At 37.0% G+C, this 20712-nt stretch overlaps 1 protein-coding gene across 5 annotated transcripts in view; it reads right to left on the bottom strand.

Moving 5' to 3' along the window:
* STAU2 (staufen double-stranded RNA binding protein 2) overlaps positions 1 to 20712 on the bottom strand; it is a 297692-nt gene that overhangs the window by 221242 nt on the left and 55738 nt on the right. The gene's annotated exons all lie outside the window — the stretch shown is intronic.

The raw sequence follows: 20712 nt of genomic DNA, 5'->3' as shown, positions 1-20712 counted from the left end.
CAAGTTTCTTAAACAGTCCCTCTCTCTGACTTCATCTCACATCACTATTCCTCTTTGCCCTATCCAGTTTAGCTACAGAAGGCTAGTACAGATGATACAAAATGGTACACAGGGAAAATGGGAACCCCAGCATCAGGTGAGTTGCAATCTTAACTAGGGTGACCAAGAAAAGGAAGAGTGAAAAGGTTACAATAGACCTTGGCAAGTGAAGAGGAACAGAAAATGAATGCATCTAAATTGGCAGTATACCTCTGTAGCTTGGCAAACACAGCTGATACGGCTAGGGCAAATGTGGCCCAATGGACAGCAGCAGGTGAAGTCAAGAAGGAAATGTATGTGAAGAATCTGGCCTTGGAGACTACTGTGCATACAGTTAATGCCTTTATTTCCCTATCCCCTGTACAGCTCTCCTCTGAGGGGCAGTCTCCTATGTCAAACACATACTGACAGCTCCTCTACAATGTCTTAACGTCATATCTATGTCTGAAGTCTAATTGCTCCTCCATTCTCTGCCACTGAAGCAAATGGCTATAACCTCCGCCCACTGACAAAGGCCAGAAACATGAAAGTTTCTCCAGCCAATTCAGAGCACACATAAACTTTCAATTAAATGTTCTCCACACTACATAGGTATATCACTTAAAGAGCCTGGCAAAGCCAGAGAGCAACCTAATATCTTACGTGTAGTAATACTGACTACACATACAGAAGGAAACTCCTTGCACCCAATGGTTGTGGGGGTAGGCTTAAATTTCCTATAGAGGCAAAGGTTTAGTGAAGCTGCACACTCAATCTAGATGTCGTCTGAAAAGCGGGTAGGCCAACTAAAGCAAAACAGCGAATGTGCCAGTGTTTAGCCCTAACAGAAACTTAAACCCAAGAGGCAGAAAGAATCTGTGGCCTTTAACAATGGCATTCTTTTTTTCCCATTTTATTATTGTTGTTGTTATTATTATTGTTATTATTATTATTATTTTATGATACAGTTCCATTGGTCCCTTCCCAAATATTTCCCCTCAACTGATTTTACCTACATTACTACAATCATATAGTTTATAAACAGTCATATTCCATCATTGCAGGCATGGACAATGGCAAAGTCCAGCATCCTATTGTCAAGATACATTCAACAGGTTCAGTGGAAGTCCATCTTTAATCTGTAAATAGAGATGCATACTGGATTGTATCCTCACATCTACATATTACAGTCTCCATTACACAGTTACTACACATTTCCTTAAATGAACAGCCACAAAACAAAATCACCAACAGGAAGAAAAACAGAAATTTAGGCCATGAAGTTAAATAACTTGCTACTGAATGACTAATGTGTCCCTGAAGAAATGAAAAAGAAAATCAAGAACCTTCCTGAAAAACATAATGCTACTGTATGACCTGAGTCAGTGAAGAATTTAATACAAGAAAAATTGTTGTGAAGAAATTAAGACAAAAACAAAAACAGCAAAATATATAAGTTATAGTTTCTGCTGATCTTTGTTGGTGAGATGTCTCTCCTGTAGGCAACAGATAGATGGGTTTTGTTCTTTAATCCACTCTACTAATCTATGTCATTCTAAAACAAAGAGGCATGATAGGTCCTACCAAGAGGATCAATGTTCCCAAAAACTGTACTTTCATACTTCCCAAACAAGAGACAGGAACTACACATTAGAATTACTCTTGTGTCCAAAAATTTCCCAATGTTTCTCATTTTTACTACTGTATTGTCTGTTACTTCAAAATGGATAGCAACAAGCTACACAACAATAAATTATAGTATATTACAAGATGAATGTCATCAAGTTACGCTGAAATTATCATAGCATATTTTGTACATTTTGAAGTGAGAGAAATAAACAAATGAGATTTGTATTCCCACATATCCCCACATGAAAGTAGCAACACCTCTGGGAGGTGAAATTGAACACAATTCTTTAAAACAAAGATTCCCATGGTTTATTCTAGAAAATAAAAAGAAAGCTAACAACACAAGAAACTAACAGCACAAAATGAAAAAATCAAACACAGATTTTGAATACTACATTTTAGAAAACATACTCAACAAATTTAAAAAGTGATGAGAGAATATTCTCTGGCCACAATAGGCTCAGACTAAACATTACTAGCAAATATAACAACAACAAAAAAAGTCTCAAAATGCTTGGAAACTACACCACACTTCTAAAGTAACCCAGGGGCCACAGAAGAAGCATCAATGAAAAAGTTTAAAACATATTAAACTCGATGAAAATGAAACACAATGTACAATCTTTGTGAGATTCAATTTGAAGCAATACAAGAAAAAAAATTATAGCTTGAATACATACATTAGGAAAAGTGTATTCAACATCTTAAGCTCCCACCTCAAGAACAAGGAACAAAAAGAATTAAATCCAAAACAAGCAGAAGATAAACCTAAAAGAGAATATGATAAAACTAGAAATAGAAAAACTACATAGAACAGCAATGAAATAAAATCCTGGTTCTCTCATAATGAATCAAAAAGATCTTTGTACCATTATCTTTACAGCAGCATTCTTCACAATATACAAATTTTGGTATCAACCAAGGTGTCCATAATCAAATGAATGAATAAAGAAAATGTGGTATACATACACAGTGAAATATTACTGATCTGTTTAAAAAGAATGATATGCTACCATTTGCAACAAAATGAACTCAACTGGGGGACATGATACTGAGTGAAATTAACCAGACCCTGAAAGACAAATGCCACATGCTCTCCCTTACATGCTGGAGCTAAAACTTTAAAAAGAAGAAGAAAGAAATTACTGCGTATATCAGTACCACTGCAAATATGGTTTATAAAACTTCATTTTGTACTTTTGTCAAACCAATGGTTAAGTATGTTACACTACCACTGTTTTAATGATAGCGATTACTTTATTCTTCATTGTAGCTGGGTGAAGCTGTCCTTTTCATTCAATTATTGTTTATAGCTGATGTCTGTGTTCCAATTAAAGTTCTTTGCTTTAAAAAAGAAGAAGTAAACCGTAATTTCACAATTTTTTTTGTCTAAAAGTGGATACTACTGTTTATTTTACTGACTTGTTTTAAAAAATCTCACAAAATAGATACAACTGGAAACCATTATGCTTAGTGGAATAAGTCAGTTCCAAAAAGAAAAACATAATGTTTTCCCTGATCTGTGGTAACTAATTCACAGAGTACTAGAAAAATGTAATCCGTATGACCAAGGTTGACATCTTGAGATGTAATTATTGTTTACAGTCTTTGTCTATACTCTTGAGGAACAGAACGGAGTTTTCCTACTTAGTATCTGTTGAAATCTTTGCCTAAGAGCGCTATGGCTGTGATTGTGAAGTAAATAAAAGCATGCCATTGTAAAAAAATTTTTAAAAAAGGAAGGAGGAGAGTGAATGGAGAACAAGGGCAGGAGGGAGGGTATAATGGGATACTCCTAAATCTGTATTGTGAAAAACATAAATTTTTCTCATTTATTAAATAAAATGCTTTTTAAAAGAATCAGATTGCATAAAAAATAAAAATTAAAATAAAAACTGCAGTTCTCTGGAAAGATCACTAAAATTGACAAACTTCTAGACAAGGTATCCACCATTTTTTTAGAATGACACCATAATCGGTATTATGAAGAAACAGGAATGTTACTACAGACCTTGTAAACATAAAAAAGAACATTAAGGCAACACTAAGAACTACTAAATACATGAATTTGACATCTTAGGCAAAAATTGGCCAAATCCTCAAAATACACAAACTGTCACAAGTTACCCAACTATAGAAGATGATACGAAAAACCCTCTAGTTACTCAAGAAATTAAATCACAAAACTAAAACTCCTGGAAGAGAAGTGTCTAAACCCAATAATTTCAGAGAATTTTATTGCCAAACTTTAAGACACAAAATCAACTCTACACAACCACCCCCCCCCAAAAAAAAAAAACAGAAAAGAGAAACACCTCTTATGAATTCCAATACTGGCATAATACCAAAAATCAGAAAAGAAAATGTCCAAAGAAAACAACAAAGGCAAGCATCTGGTGAAGCAGTTAAGCTGTCCAATGAGACACCCACATGTCTTCCTGGAGCATCCTACTCTGCTTCCAGTTCCAGCTTTTTGGTAATGCATGTCCTGGGATCCCTGACACTCACGTGCAAGACTCCAAATGAGTTAATTACAGTCTCCTGGCTGTGACCTATCCTACCCTGCCTCAGCTGATGTGGGCATATGAGGAGCAAATCAGCAGACAGAAGCTTTCTCAACATCTGTTTGTATCTACTGTCCTTCAACTAAATAAAGATTATTTAAACTAAAAAAAAAAGTATACACAAATACTCTTATGATCATAAAGGTAAAAAATTAATAATTATTAATAATAGAATTGATTGATATACTTAGAGAATCATAGATAAATATTTGGAGTCCTTTATTGAAGGCATGTAATGCTGGTTCGATACACAGACTCAACCACAACTGTAATATACCACATCAACAGGGAAAAACAAAACAAAACACACACAGCCCCATAGTATAATACACTAACAGTAAAGTATTACAAAAATTCAACACTCACTTATGATAAAAGTCCTCAAAAAACTAGGATCTAAAAAGAAACATCCTCAATTTGATTTTAAACTCTTGCAGAAAAATTACAGCTAAAGTTGGGTTTAATGATGAAAGACTGAATGTTTTCCACCCTATAGCAAGAACGAGAGTAGGATGACTGCTCCAGCCACTGAACAAAGTGTTGAAAGATCAAACCAGAAAAAAGAAAGAAAGGGAAATTAAAAGGCAAAGCTCAGAGACAAAGAAAGGAACTATCTTTATCTAAAGGTAGTATGGTTGTTTATGTAGAAAACTCCAAAAATACAATTTTAAAATCATCTAGAACTAATAAGCAAGCTCAGCAAGGCCGAAGTCAGATCAAGTTATCAAAAAAAAAGTATATTATATGTCCAAATACTGGAAATGAACAAACTGGAAATTAAAAGTAAAAATACAAGACGTAATCTAATATGTACATGGAAAGCAAAAGGAAACAGAATAGCTCAATTCTGAAGAAAAAAAAAAAAGACACTCTAGACTAACATTTGTTATCCAAGAGATCTTCAAAATATTTAGGGAAAATGCACATTATGAAAAAAAAAAACTATGCCAAAATTTCAAAAACCATACCCAAATAAACTTATTTTTAATTTCATTTTCTACAAACATTTAGAAACACCTTCATATAACTTCAGTAGTAAAGACTGTGGAACTCATAGGCGCATACACAAAATGTGAAGGGAACATAAGAGATAGAAATAAATTCACATTCGCATGGCCAACTGTTTCTTTACGATTGTTAACGTATTTATTTGAAACACAGACTATCCATACCCCAAAGCCCCTCCAGGACCACAGATACAGGGAACTGGGAAAGGAATTCAGGTCTCCCATGTAGGAGGAGGAACCCATCACGTGTCACTAATGTCACCTCCCAGAGTGATTAGCTTTTTTTTTAAAGATTTTTTTTTTATTTTGTTTTTATTGGAAAGTCAGATCTATAGAGAGGGAGACACAGAGAGAAAGCTCTTATTTTGCATGAAGGTTGCCTTGTATCAGAGAAAACATATAATACTTGTCCTTCGGGGATTGACTTGCTTCAATGTATAATATGGTCTCTAATTGGGAACATTTGGTTGCAAATGGTAGAATTTCATTCATGGCTGAGTAGTATGATAGCAAATTTCATGCAAAATAAAAGATCAACAGCCCTTTCAATACAGTTTTTGCTACATCTCATGGAGTTTTGATCTTTTTCTTTGTTTTCATTCATTCAAAAAAGTTATTGTTTTTCTTATTAATTTCCTCACCAACTCATAGGTCACACAACAGCATCATTTGCTTCAGGAAGGTCTTTGATTTTCTTCTTTATTTCTTCAGCAACACATTGCCCATTCAGTAGCATGATATTTAACTTCGTGCTGTTGTAAATTTTTTATTTTTCTGTTATTGATTTTGTTTCGTTGCTTTTCATTTATGGGGATGTATAGTAACTGTATAGTACAGACTATCATATCCAGACGTGAGGATACAATACAGTGTGAAACTCTACTTCCAGACCAAAGATGGACTCCCAATGAAACTGTTGAATGTATCTTGACAATAGGATGCTGGATTTTCTGCCAATGTCCATGCCTACAATGTCAAGATACACTTAAACAGCAGAATGATGGACTTATGACTGATTGTGAAGGACTATATTAATGTAATCACATGGGGAAAATTAGTGTGTATGGGTGGGGGAGCAGGAATTTGGGGACAGAAGAAGGGAAACCCTAGAGCCTATTAAACGGTATCATTGAGTAATAAAATGAATTAATTTTGTTTAATTTTAAGTGTTAAAAAACTCAGAAGATGATCTTTGGGTATCTAATGTTAGAAGATATTGTAATTATGACCAAAGAATGCACAAATGAAATGATAAACTGGACTTTATCAAAATGAAAAATATTTGTTCTGCAAAAGACTATGTCAAGAGGGTAAAAAGAAAAGCTAAAAATAGGGAGAAAAAAATTGAAAACCACATACAATGGGCCCTAAACAAAAACTATACATAGAATTTCAAATTTTTCTTGCACCAAAATAAATGAATTGCTTCATTCCATTTTTCAGGAACTTTGGAAGTACACGTCCTCAGTCAGACTTCTATCATCTTACCTGTCTGTGGGGACAGACATTCCTTTGACTCATGCTACTGCCCTTAACAAGGTAACAGATACAGATTTCCACTGTTTTCTTTGAGCTTTAATCTCTACCCTTAAAATCATCATACTTTCTTGCTGTAAATGGCTACTCCCTTTCTGACAAGGGTTATAAGGATTTTTCCTTGTTTTATTTTTCAATCAAAAGGTTTTTTTCATCAATAATCAGTTTCTAAAGTCATTAAATAAGGAAAAGTAATTCATGTCATAGTTTACAGATACAAAACACAAACTTTCCAAATATTTTATACATTTCATATTTTTGTTTATCACTTATCCACTTAAAGCTGTTTCAATGACCAATGAGTGGAATCTTCTAATGTCTCTTGACTTACTGCCAGCACTGCAGGTGGAGAACTAGCCTGGTAGGCCACTGTGCCAGCCCTGCAGATTACTCTTAGAAAACATTTCAACAAAAGGAATCCTATTTTATTAACATGCACTAACGCTGCCCCTCATGACTCCTTTCTCTACACAGCGCTCTAGGCTGCTCATCCTGATCTGCTGTAATTTTCGAGAGCCTTTTTCCACACTTATACATTCATCATTATAGTTTATTTTTCATCACAATGGAAAGTAAAAGATTAAATACCACCTGCCCCATAATTTAGGATATTATTCAAAGAATTCATTCTACTAATTCTTCTCTTAGTTATACCTAAAAAAAAACTATCATAAACTCAATATTTATATTTCTTATAAAGATTTTTTCCTTTAACTCAAAAGGTCAACTTTACTGTTTGTGACTGTAAATTTTATATCATCACCAATCAACACAACAATAGCTTCCAACCACAACAAAATTCTAAGGCTCTGGATAACATTTTTTAAGAACATTCTACTCAAAGGTGTTCTATACTTCTTTTTAACTTTTTATTTGGGGATAATCTTATATATAGACAAAAATGCACAAATATAGTAGAGTTTCCAACACTTTGCCTCTAGTTTTTTTCAATGTTAGCAATTCACATAATTACAGTACACTTCTCAAACTGAAAACTAGACAGCAAAGCTGGAATACCTGCCTCCCACACTGGAGTGCCAAGGTTCATCATGGCTGTGGTTTTTTGTGGGTTTTGATTGCTTGTTTATTTGGTTGTTTTTAAGATTTATTTATTTGAAAGGATTAGAGAGGAGGTGTGGGGAGAAACAGAGATCTTCCTCCACTGGTTCATTCTGCAGATGACTGCAGCAGTCAGCAGCCAACAGCTTCCTTGAGGTCTCCCATGTGGACCCAAGCACTTGGCTCCATACTCTGCTGCAATCCCAAGTACATCAGCAGGGGTCTGGATCAGAAGCGGAACAGCCAGAACTCAAACTGGCATCCACATGGGATGTTAACTGTGCAAAAGCGACTTTATCCACTACCCATCACCAATTCCATGGCTCTGGCTTCTGATTCCAGGCTTTTGCTAAAACAGAGCCTGAGAAGAAGCGCTGCTTCAAGTAACTAGTGTCGGCCATATGTGAGACCTGGATCAAGTTTCTACCTCCCAGCAATCCCAATCTGATCTGGACCATTAAGGTATTTGGAGAGTAAATAAATAGATGGGAACTAGTTTGTTTCTTTTGTCTCTTTTTCTCTTCAATCCCCCTCCAACCATGCCACGTCTGTGTGTGTGTGTGTATTAGGTTTTCACTTAAAAACAAAGGAGGGGGAAACAAAATTTAAGAAATGAAGAGTACATGAGGCCAGTGCAGTTGCATGGCATGTTAATCCTCCACCTAGAAGCACCAGCACCCTATACAGGCACCAGTTCATGTCCCAGTTGCTCAACCTCTGGTTCAGCTTTCAGCTTATGGCCTGGGAAAGCCATGGGGGATGGCTCAAGTCCTTAGTATGCTGCACTCACAGAGGATCCTTGGGAGAAGCTCCAGGCTCCCAGCTTCAGATCAGCTCAGCTCTGGCCACTGCCACCACTTACAGAGTCTACCAGCAGATGGAAAATCCTCTCTCCTTCTCTCCATATAAAAGTCTAGCTTTCAAATAAAAATGAATCTTTCAAAAAATGGAGTACAACACATGTTAAAAAGTATTACTGGTTTCGTAATTCTTTTGTTTACAAGATATATAAATACATACATAAATGCATGTAAGTCTTTGTGTGTATACATACATGGGAACATACCTTAGGTTATACTACTAAAAACAGTTTCTTACCAAAGCAATTCATCTACAGTAAATCAAACAGGAAATCTCCCTTATATACAGTAACTACATCTCCACTTAAACTTCATTAAAGCAAGGGCATTTTTGCATCAGATACTAAATAATATTAAGACATTTTTATGTAAAACCAATATTCATCTCTTGACTTTTGACTCAAATCTCACAAAATAAAAGGTTTCTCCAAATCGCAAAAGGAAATTATCCAACAGTCGCATTCCTTTTCTTTTCCTTCCTTTCTTTGTAAAAGGGTGAACAGAGGTTGTCACATCTAGAAATGATAAAGTTACAACACCAGGTTCCCCTTTGGGTTCCTGAGACCAAGTACAAGGATGGAACACCAAGAACAAAGGCTTTGCGGCCTTTCAGGGGAAGAAGAGAAGCAATGCCGAGAAAGAAGGTAAAGGCAATAAAGAAACACCTTTGTAGAGGTGACAAGAATAAAATGACTAAACTCAAAACACAATTTTGTAAAAGTATAATTACTTACTACAGAATCTTCAGAAAATTGATTTTCATGTTTTAATATTGGTAACACACTCAAAAGGGGGAAAAGAATTGCACCAATGAATGATTCTCCTTGAAGACTCAAAAAAAGTAATTCTATGCAGCTTACATTCAACCCAGAATGCAGATTCTTAGCTAAAACTTATAAAAGAAAAAATATACTCAAAAATAGTAACAATCCACAAACTAAATAAAACCCATGTACTACATATTTAAATTTCACTTCAGGGTCTAAGCAAAGTCCTGTTTCTTTTACTTTGGCCTTGACACTAACTAAAATTTCAATTTTCAAGAAAATAGCAACTTAAAAGCAACAAACAGAATGGCAAGTACTTCACATAAAGACTTACTGACATGAACCAGAAATAAATAACAAGCATGCATTTGGCACTGCAGTTAAAATGCCACTTGATGGGGCCAGCACTGCAGTACAGAGGATTAAGCCAGGGCCTGCAGTGTCAGTTACCCCATATATGTTGCATTTTCATATCCCAGCCATTCCATTTCTGATCCAGCTCTCTGATAACGGCCAAGGAATGCATCAAAAGACGGCCCGAGTCCAAGGGCCCCTGCACCCACGTGGGAGACCTAGATGAAGCTCCCTGGCTCCGCCATGGCCGTTCTGGCTATTTTAGGCAGTGAACCAGCAGATGGAAGATCTCAGTCTCTGTGTTAACGCTATGTTTCAAGTAAGCAAATACGTAAATCTTTTATAAAAAAAAAAATCACTTAGGGCATACACAAGTCTTGGCCCCACTTCTGACACAGCTTCCTCCTAATGTGCAACCGGGAGATGGCTGGTGAGCCATCAAATACTAGGTCATCCCTGTCACCAATAGGGGAAACCCAATGAGTTTTTGGCATCTGGCTTCACCTCAGTTCAGCCTCAACTAACATTTAGGGGATAAAAGAGTAAATAAAGTATCTGTGTATCTTGCAGCCTTTCAAATGAATCAAATAATAAAAAAAAAAAGTTTAAATGCCAATCTGACTGCCAACAATGACTTAGAAACTAATCAAAAGCACAGATATCTAGGGGTAACTGTATAAAGACAAACCATGCTTGTGTTTCACAAGGCTCACAATAATGCTTGCTAATAGGTGCTAACGGGGGGGATTCCAAGTCAATATGAAGCTTATATTCATAATTGTGGCATCTGTTTAAGGATGAAAAATGTATGCTTTTTTAGGAAAATCTCTATCCATGATAACTGAAACATCTTTCAGTTAGCAAAAAGAATGAATCTTCAAAAAATTGGGAAAGCTAATAACCCAGAACAGTCAAGTCCCTGGGGATTGTGGCTGATTAATTTTCCGCTTGTACTTTACCTGTCAGAAAATGTCTATGATCACTTAGCAAGATTTCATAAATAATCCTTGATGTCAGAAGAGGTCAGTGTTTGTGGGCTGGGAGACCAAAGTTTAGCAATGGGATATTAGAATCGCCCAGGGAATTTTCAGAAACACTGGTGTTCAAGATCCTCACCCCAAATTCTGAATTAATTAGTCTAGATGAGCCTGGGCATCAGAATGTGTAAAGTTCCCAGGAGAGGAAGATGTGAAACCAGGGATGGGGTACCACTTGGGTAAACAGTTTGATTCTTCATAGCACCTTTAACAATCTTTAGAAGGGACACAGAACGTAGCATTTCCCAAATTTGTATTCAAATCCTTTTTCTATGAAGCATCTTTTACACTAGCTTAGGTAATTCTTCAGCTGAAAATCAAGGTAAATATTAAGTTTAAAATCAAAATTTACAACTTTCCAAACTTCATAAAAGCTCTAATGTGATAACGGGCAGCAAACAAGGACAGTGTTGTACCACCACCTGTGTTTTTGTTAACACTAAAAAAAAATCCAATTTAAAACCTTGAACTAAAAACTGCACCTTAATTAAATGATGCTTAAGCCTGGACTCAAATAACATTCAAACCCTATGAAAACTAATTCCATACATAAATTCATGCTGCCCTCTAATGGCTCAAGGTTAATATTTTTACCTGAATCTTACTGGGAAGGCAATAATAAATAATTTTATTATTTTGTAAATATAAGAATTACATTAGATATCAGAGATGAAAATAAAATTTAACTTTTAGTTATTACTGACCTCAAAAAAAGATTAACTGTGATTGATGTCACATTAAGATTCCTTTAATTATCAAGATATTCTCAAGTTACCATCATTTTCCTATGCATGAATAAATCAAAATAAAACCATACACACCTGCCGTGCATTCTGCAGTGACCTTCTCTAAATACACTCTTTTAAAACAAATTAACAACAATAATCTGCAAAGTTAAATGATCATGCCCCATAGAAGATTCTGAAAAGTGACATTTACTTGTATATTTTTAGGATACCTAAAACATTAATAAAGATCTAAACTTTTTCATTGGAAGCTTAAATATCTGAAAAAGTTAACTTCTGATTTATGATAAATACTTAAATATTGAAATAAAATTATATATCACTCCCATCAGCAAGGTGATATCTACTTGCATCTATTTTTTTAAAAACCTATTAAGTATATTAGAAGTTTTACATAATTTTATTACACTTTATTCCACTAACTCCATGAAATTCTATCATAACTAGTATTTTGTACCTAAACTGTCTTTCTGCTAAATTCCATAATTCTAACATAAAATATGCATATTAATTAAAATTAATAGAAGCTTGTATTTCTTGCAACCACATGTAAGTTGAAACATTTTGTTTCTCATAAATGAAATTCCCAACAGCAAGTCTAGCTGATCAATGGACTTCTTTGTGTCACTAAGAATTAATTTTGCTCATTCCAGAATTCCTCAAGGTGAGATCTCATCAGATACGGTATGGAGGTGTTGTCTTCTGTTCAGCATGTTTTGATAATGTACACACCTTACTGCAAGCACTAAAGGTTTTTACCTCTGAATACCATGTCAAGGTAAGGTAATATTACTATTCCCCAAGAGTTCTGTAGCGCTTGGTGTAGTCACTCTACCTAAATTTTAGTTATAGAAAAAAGTGTTATCCTATGAAAAGAAATTTAAAAAACTTTCCTTACCTCCAAAGCAGCATGTCCTTTATCTGCTGGCTTTACCGGGCCTTGGCATAAGCACCAACTGCAATGAGCTTACCACATAGCATGGCTTTGGTAGTGTCCCACAAGTTTTGGAATGTTGTATTTGAGTTTTCATTTGTTTCCATAAATTTTTTAATTCATTCTTAATTTCTTCCCTGACCCATTGTTCATATAGTAGCATCTGGTTCAACCTCTAAGAGTTTACATATTTCCTGGGGCATTTAGATTTATTGATTTCCAGTTCACTCCTTGGTAGTCTGAGAAGGTGCATGGTATGATTCCAATTTTTTTGAAGTTAGTGAGACTTGCTTTGTGCCCTATTATATGGTCAATTCTGCAGAAAGTGCCATGCACTGCTGAAAAAAATGTACATTTTGTGTCCGTAGGATGGAAGGTTCTGTAAATGTCTACTAAGTCTATTTGTTCTACTGTTTGTGTGAATTCTATTGTTTCTCTTTTGAGTTTCTATCTTACTGATCTGTCTGTTGGTGTTAATGTAGTGTTGAGGTCTCCTAGGATGTTTGTATTTGCATCTATATCTCCTCTTAAGTCCATCAGTAATTGCTTCACCTACCTGGGTGCACTTGTGTTTGGCACGTAGATGATAATAATGGTAATCACTTCCTGATGGATGGTTCCCTTCAACAATATAAAGTGCCCTTCTCTGTCCTCTTTGATATTTGTCACGTTGAAATCTATATTATCTGAAATTAGAACAGCTACACCAGCCTTTTTTTCTTGTCCATTGGTGTGAAATATCTTTTTCCATCCCTTCACTTTCAGTTCCTTAACACCTTTTTTGGTTAGATGTGTCTCTTGCAGGCAACAGATAACTGGGTCCTGTTTGTTGACCCATTCTGTTAATGTCTTTTGATGAATTTAGGCCATTTGTGTTTAGAGTTAATATTGAGAGGTTGCGATTTTAACCTGCCATGTGTGGGTATATTTGCATGTGTATATTTGAGTGTGTTGGTATCTCTGTTTAATTGTCTTTCCTTCTGTGAACATTAGTGAGAAGGTCTTTTCATTTTTCCATCTCTGATTATGGTTTGCACCCTTTCTTTTTGGGTTTAGCACATTTCTAAGGAGATTTTCTAAAGCTGGTTTTGTGCTGGCGTATTCTAGTTTCTCTTTGCTATGGAAGTATCAAATTTCATTCTCAAATACAAATGAGATCTTTGCTGGGTACATTATTCTTGGTTGACAGTTTTTTTGTTTCAGGATTTGAAATACTTTACTCCATTTTCTCCTTGCTTGGAGTGTTTCTTCTGAGAAGCTGGAAGTGATTCTGATTGGTTTTCCTCTGAATGTAATATTGTCTTTTCTTCGTACTTTTCTCAGAATTCTTTCCCTATATTCGTTGGAGAGGAGCTTGAGTACAACGTGTCTGGGTAAGGATATCTTTGGGTTGAATCTGCTGGGGGTTCTCAGTCCTTCCTGGATTTGGACTTGATTTATGTTCCCAGTATTTTGGAAGTTCTCCTGCATATTTTCATTGAGCACCTGTTGCAAACCTATCTTTCCATTCCTTCGGGAAGGCCTATAATTCTGATATTCGACTTTTTGAGGTTGTCTTTCATTTCCTGTGTGGTCTTGTTGGCTTTATTCGGGTCTTTCTCCAACTGTCTGATGAGCTGCATGTTTTTGTTCTGATTGTCTTCCATTTCTGAGATTCTGTCTTCTGCTGTATTCATTCTGTTGAGTAAGCTCTCAACTTTGTGCTCTAAGTCAAGGATTTCATTTTGACTTGTTTTATTTCTGTAATGATGTAATTTTTTAATTCCTTGAGCTCTTCCTCGTGCTTCTCACTATCTCTGATGAACTTTATGATTATTTTTTTAATTCCGTATCTGGCAGTTCCTCAATGTCTTCATCTCACAACTCAGAGACTGAGACTGGCTTTTGGTCATTTTTGTGGGAAGTGCTGGTTCTTCCATCTGAATCATTATTTTTTCTGATACTTTTCCCGATTGCATTGTGGTTTCTTATAGCTTTGGGATTTTAGTCTCTGACTTGCTTGTCCACAGACTCTGATCTTAGTGCAGTAGCCTAGAGCGGGTGTAGTCCAGCTACTGCTGCATGGTTTGCAGACGGAAACGTAATTTTCCAGGTTCTATTGGGGATGGATGGCGATGGTGGGGGGTTGGGTGGCTTTGTTTACCCCTGGATCGATACCTCTGCAGCCAGGGGTCCCCTGTGGTCTGTTGGCTACCAAGCTGAGCTGACAACTGAGCTGACCAGCTGACTCCAGTGCACCCTCAGGGGCGGAGAGCAAGAGAGAAACTTTGCAGCCTTGGGGCTACCTTGTCTCTGCTCTGGGTGGATTTGGAAGACCCTCAGCACAGCTCAGGCCCAGGTGCCCTTTGGAGGGAACAGTTTCAGGGCACTCTCTGCATGGCCCCTGTACTCAGGATTGCCACTGCCACTGGGACCTTTGGAACCCTCAAGGCCTCAAGGCACTAAAGCCTTGGGTCCCTGCACCCATGTGGAAGACCCAGAAGAGGCTCCAGGCTCCTGGCTTTGGATTGGCTCAGCTCCGGCAATTGCAGTCATTTGGGGAGTGAATCATCGGACAGAAGATCTTCATCTCTGTCTCTCCTCCTCTCTGTATATCCACCTTTCCAATAAATAAATAAATTTTACAATGCAATCCTATGCAAAACTATGAGAAAATATTTAGAATTTTCTTACACCTACCAACTTTTGGTTTTTTTATCTAGTCTATAAAGTGATAATCTCATGAGAACATTTTGATGCACACTGCATGTGTAAAGCATACAGTAAAAGGCAAAAAAAACATCTTCCCCAAACTAAGGGATGTGTACACAAAAGGCAAACTTATTTACAAATGTTAGAATAAATCTATTATAATCACTTCAAGATTAATTGCTTTATTCAAAAGGCTTTAAAGTTGTATACATAGGTAACTTTTTCCAATTAGGCTAAATTATATGAAACTGACTTTATATGTCAAATATTGACAATTTTACTTGGTTTATCTCTCATTTACCAGTTAATCATAAGCCTTGGAATTCTAAGCAAAGTGAACTAATTCACCCAGTCAGCTTGCTATTTTATCAGTACACAAGCACCATCTGGTGGCAGAAGTCAAAACTGCAGACTTATAAGTAAAACATCAATGATAAAAATACATGCAGTGTTTCTCAACTCCTATTCGGCAAGTTTTTTATTGTATATTACAAACTAGTGAAGAACTCTTGTATCAACAGTATGAACAACCTCAAAATAAACAGCACAAACAACAATCACAACACTTAGTAATAATACATCAGCATATATAACATGCTTTTCGAAATACAGACAAATTTGAAATACAAAATACTCCAAACTCCAAAACTTTTTTAGCACCAACATAACACCATGTCTAAAGGTCCAAAATACATAAACCTTGTTTCATGCTCAAAATTATTACAAATAAGACATAAAACTACCTTCAGGTTATGTGTACAAACCAAAAATGAATTTCATGTGTAGATGAGTTTTATTCCTAAGATATGTCATTATGTTTAAGCAAATGTTATAAAATCTGAAAAAGTATGAATCCAAAACATGTCTGGTCCCCAGCATTCCAAGTAAGGGACATTTCCCTATATAATATGGCAGCTATTTTTTTAATTTAATTTTTTTTCATTTTTACTTATTTGGGAGGCAGAGAGAGAGACATCTGCCGCCCACCAGTTCATGCCCCAAAAGCCTTCCACAATGGGGCCTGCAGTGGGTCAAAGTCAGAGAGCAGGAGCATGTACACAAGACAACAACTACAGCTTTACAGGCTAGACCCGAGCAAGAAGCTGGTTTCAACACTAGGGATGGTAAGTGGATATCCCAAGCCACTATCTCAAGGTATTTTCATAAACCAAAATCTTAGATATTTCTATTCTCATGTCATGTCAGGTAAGCAGTTGTAGACATCCTTTATTGCTGCTGGTTCACATCCCAGCTTTCCACTTTTAGCCCCACTCCCCACTGGGAAAGCTGCATAAGATGAAGCAAGTGCTTCGTGGACCCACATGGGAGACCTGGAGGAAGCTCCTGGCTCCTGGCTCCTGGCTCCTGATGTTGACCTGGCCCAGCCTTGGCTGCTGTGACCATGTGGGTAGTCAACCAGCCAGTATAAGCTGTCTGTGTCTCTCCCTCTAAATCTCCCTTTCAATAAATAAATAGGTCTTTTATTAAAAAGTTAATTAACACAATAAAACTGTTTCCTTCAAATATATTTTTCCAGCTCATCAAATTTCCTCTGAGACTTACAAACTTGCCTATTCTCTAGCAGCACAAGCCTACAGATTATATAGCATGCAAAGTACAGCACTGGGGAGAGGGAGCAGCTTTTCAAAAAGTTAAGCAGAAGAATTATACAAGATCAAGAAAGAGTTCCTTGAAAATGAAGAAGAGAACACTAAAGGCCTATATCCAAACATGCTTGTCTCTTAAGAGATTTCCCAATTAGATCTCAATCTATGTCAAAAGTTCCCATTTTCATATAATCTAGTTTGAGTTATAAGGAGCAAACTAAACAGCTCCCTATTTGCCAAGCAGTTAAATTTGCTAATCTGTAAATACGCAAACTGTAGGAAGCCTGATTTCATCCATTCTATCCTTTCATATAATTTTTTAACCAAGAAGGTAAAATAAAAAGCACAAAATGCCTTCCAATTTTTATGATATATTCCATCATATGAATTAAATGCTTTTTACTTTATAACACAACTGTTAGTAACTAGTGCCTCAAATTAGAAAGACCAAGATGAAACTTGGGGGAACTGGTAGTGGTGCAACAGGTGAAACCACTACTTGGAATATCCGCCTTCCACTGCAGGATCTCCTGTCAATGCACCCAGAAGGCTGCAGGTCACCACCCAAGCACCTGAACCTCTGCTGCCTTATGGGAGAAGAGGATGGAGCTCCAGCGCCCAGTTTCAGCCTGCCAAAGCCCTGGTTGTTGCGATCATTTGGGGAGGGAAGCAGCAGATGAAGATCTGTGTGTGTGTGTGTGTGTGTGTGTGTGTGTGTGTGTGTCCCACTCTGTCATCTACCATTCAAATAAACAAATCATCAAAAAAAAAGGCAGACAGCAGCATTGTGTTGCAACAGGTTATGTCTCTGCTGCCACACCAACATCCCACATATGCACCAGACCCACTCCTGGCTGCTCCACTTCAGATCCAGATCCCTACAAATGCACCTAAAAAAGAGTAGTAGAGGACAGCCCAGGTGCATTGGTCCCTGCCCCCCATGTGTGGGACCCAAATGAAGTTCTAGGCTCCTGGCTTTGGCCTGAACTGTTGCAGCCATTTTGGGAGTGAACTAGCAGATGGAAGATACTTACTATCTGTGTGTGTGTGTTCTCTTTCTCTCTGAAACTCTATCTTCCAAGTAAATGAAGTAAGCCTTAAAAAAAATGAAAAATATGAACCCAGATTACTCATTGTCAACACCTTGGGTGGAAAAAAAAGGATACTGGTGCTTCCAAATCCAGGTTGCATCCAGAGTTAACCCATGAACAAGTTTTTCCCCAATCATAAAACAGGCTCTTCAATGAGTTCAAGTGAAGAAATCCCATCAGCTAGGAATAGAGGGTACAGAGAAGGGACCAGACACCACACAGGTTAACACCTAATAATTACTTATTATTTTTAGTAGAAAATTTGAAGAGCAGTTGAAAAATATCCCTGTGAATGACAACTGTCTGCTGAACTTCTTAACCTTTCCTTCACAGACATAAGAAGCTACTGATGAACCTGAAATCTGGTAAGAACAAAGCCTCCTCTGACTTCGGCTACAGGGGTGTGGAGCTAAGGATGTGGAAATAGAAGGTGTGGAGGAACTAAGAGGAAATAAGGGTGTACAGAGGTGTGCAAATTAATGGCATGTGTGAAATCACTTTAACAACCTACTAAGGGGGCCCAGTGTAGTGGCCTAGTGGCTAAAGTCTTCACCTTGAACGCACTGGGATCCCATATGGGCACCAGTTCTAATCCCAGCAGCTCCACTTCCCATCCAACTCCCTGCTTGTGGTCTGAGAAAGCAGTCAAGGATGGCCCAAAGCCTTGGGATCCTGCACCCACGTGGGAGACCCAGAGGAGGTTCCTGGTTCCCAGCTCTAGGCCAGCGCAGCACCAGCCATTGCAGTCACTTGGGGAGTGGGTCATCAGATGGAGGATCATCCTCTCTGTCTCTCCTCCTCTCTGTATATCTGACTTTTAATAAAAATAAGTAAATCTTTAAAATTTAAAAAAAAAACCTTCTAAGGGAGGCCAGCATGATAGCTCAACTGGCTACTACTTTACCTGCAAGGACCAGCATTCCATTTGGGCCTTGGTTCATATCCCAATTGCTCAACTTCCAATCCAACTCCTGCTTACCAACTGGGAAAGCAGCAGAGGATGGCCCAAAGCCTTGGGACCGTTCATGCCTATGTGGGAGACTCAGAAGAAGCTCTTGGCTCTTGGCTTCAGATTAGCTCAGCTCCGGCCACTGTGACCATCTGCGAAGTGAACCAGCGGATGGAAGATCTTTTCCTCTTTCTCTCCTCTGTATAAATCTGCCTTTCCAATAAAAAATAACCACTTAAAAAAAAGTTTAATGAGAATGCTTAAGTCTTCCCTTTTGTGGACAGAGAGAGCCTCTAAATTGAAACATTTGAAACATGGATGAGTAACTTAACACAGCTTCTCCATTTCCTTTTTATCCTGTCATCAGCAAAGATTCTCCCAAAATCTGAAGGAAATCCAGTCCACTGTGTCCCTTAACAGGAATGACCTAAGGCACACTCTTTTGGACATTGGAAAAATAATAAATAAAATCCTTGCACTCCTCATGACAGCCACAGAATCAGCTCTTGGATGATTGCTAAAGGGAAAAATTTCAGAATAGGAAGTCCAGAAATGAAAAAGAATCAAACCAAACCACTTGACCCTGTGACTCTTTCTGTCTAGCCTCCTATCTTCCTTGGTTCTCGACATGGCTGAGAGCTGACAAGCCTGCCACTGGATATTCCTTAGCAAGACACAGAGACAATACACAAGAAGGTGGCAAAGGAACAACGCACAAGGAGAGCCAAGAAAAGTCAAGGGGTTTATTCTAGTTAGCCAGGGGTTAGATGACACACATTCTATGAAAACATCATCTGAGGGGCAAAATGCACTAGAAGTCAACTACAGATTTCAGAAACTGGTGGATATGGACACACCCACAAGGAGCAGAGGAACTAAGGAAAATGAGAACCCCTTGTTTTTCACCAACAGTACCTTCCCCTAGGTATGAAATTATGAAATTTTTCTTACAGATCCTGACCATTAACACCTAAAGGAACTATTAACAGTTTAAATAGAACTATGCCTTCGAGGTAATTTTTCACTTACAGGAAGGTACCAAAACATGATCAGTTTATACAGACTACATACATACACTCTCTTTGTCTGAGTTGAAAGGTCAGTAACATACAAAAGCATCAGCAAGCATCTGATCATATGTGGAAGAACATCTTAGGCAAAATCTGTTCTGAAAATACCGACAAATTAGACCATAAAACATACAAAACTACAGTACATTAACAAACAGAAAACTGACAACCCTATTTTTAAAAGCAGGAAAATTACAACAAATAAATCAGACAAAATGGTGACACCCTCAACACATAAACATTTGAAAACTGGTCAAGCAAAAAATAAAAGTAAGTAAATTAAAATAGACAAATCAAAAAGGATAGGCAAATAATAGATATCTGAAAAACCTATTCATTGTCATTAGTTGTTAATAAAACCGAAATGTTAAAAATAAAAATAAATAAAAACAAAATTGCTAAGTGCCATTTTTAAACTATGCAACAAAATTAAAACAAACAAAAAAACTTTTCTTTAAAGCTCAACAGACATCCCTCATATACTTCAGAGATCAGTACCAACCATAATGTCATTGCCCTATATCTTACTCTCCTTAACCTATTACCTTCTCTTAAGGAAGTCATCAGTGAAAGGACTGAAGGTCTGTACATACAGATTGTCTGCAGCCAAAGAGGGCAGGGCATGAGACAATCAAAACGAGGCATCCACTATAAGCACACTGTGTCACAGGAAGTATTACTTAGCTATCAAAAATATATGCCAAAGATATAAAAACCAAATATTATGTCAGGTGAAAAGAGCACAAAAACATGAGATAAACTATGATACTTCCATAAAAAAGAGGTAGTAATT

This window comes from Ochotona curzoniae, unplaced genomic scaffold (genome assembly GCF_017591425.1).
Source record: "Ochotona curzoniae isolate NIBS_2020 unplaced genomic scaffold, NIBS_Ocur_1.0 contig_1071, whole genome shotgun sequence".
Lineage (NCBI taxonomy): Eukaryota > Metazoa > Chordata > Mammalia > Lagomorpha > Ochotonidae > Ochotona > Ochotona curzoniae.
This window is presented reverse-complemented; position numbering and strand designations above follow the sequence as displayed.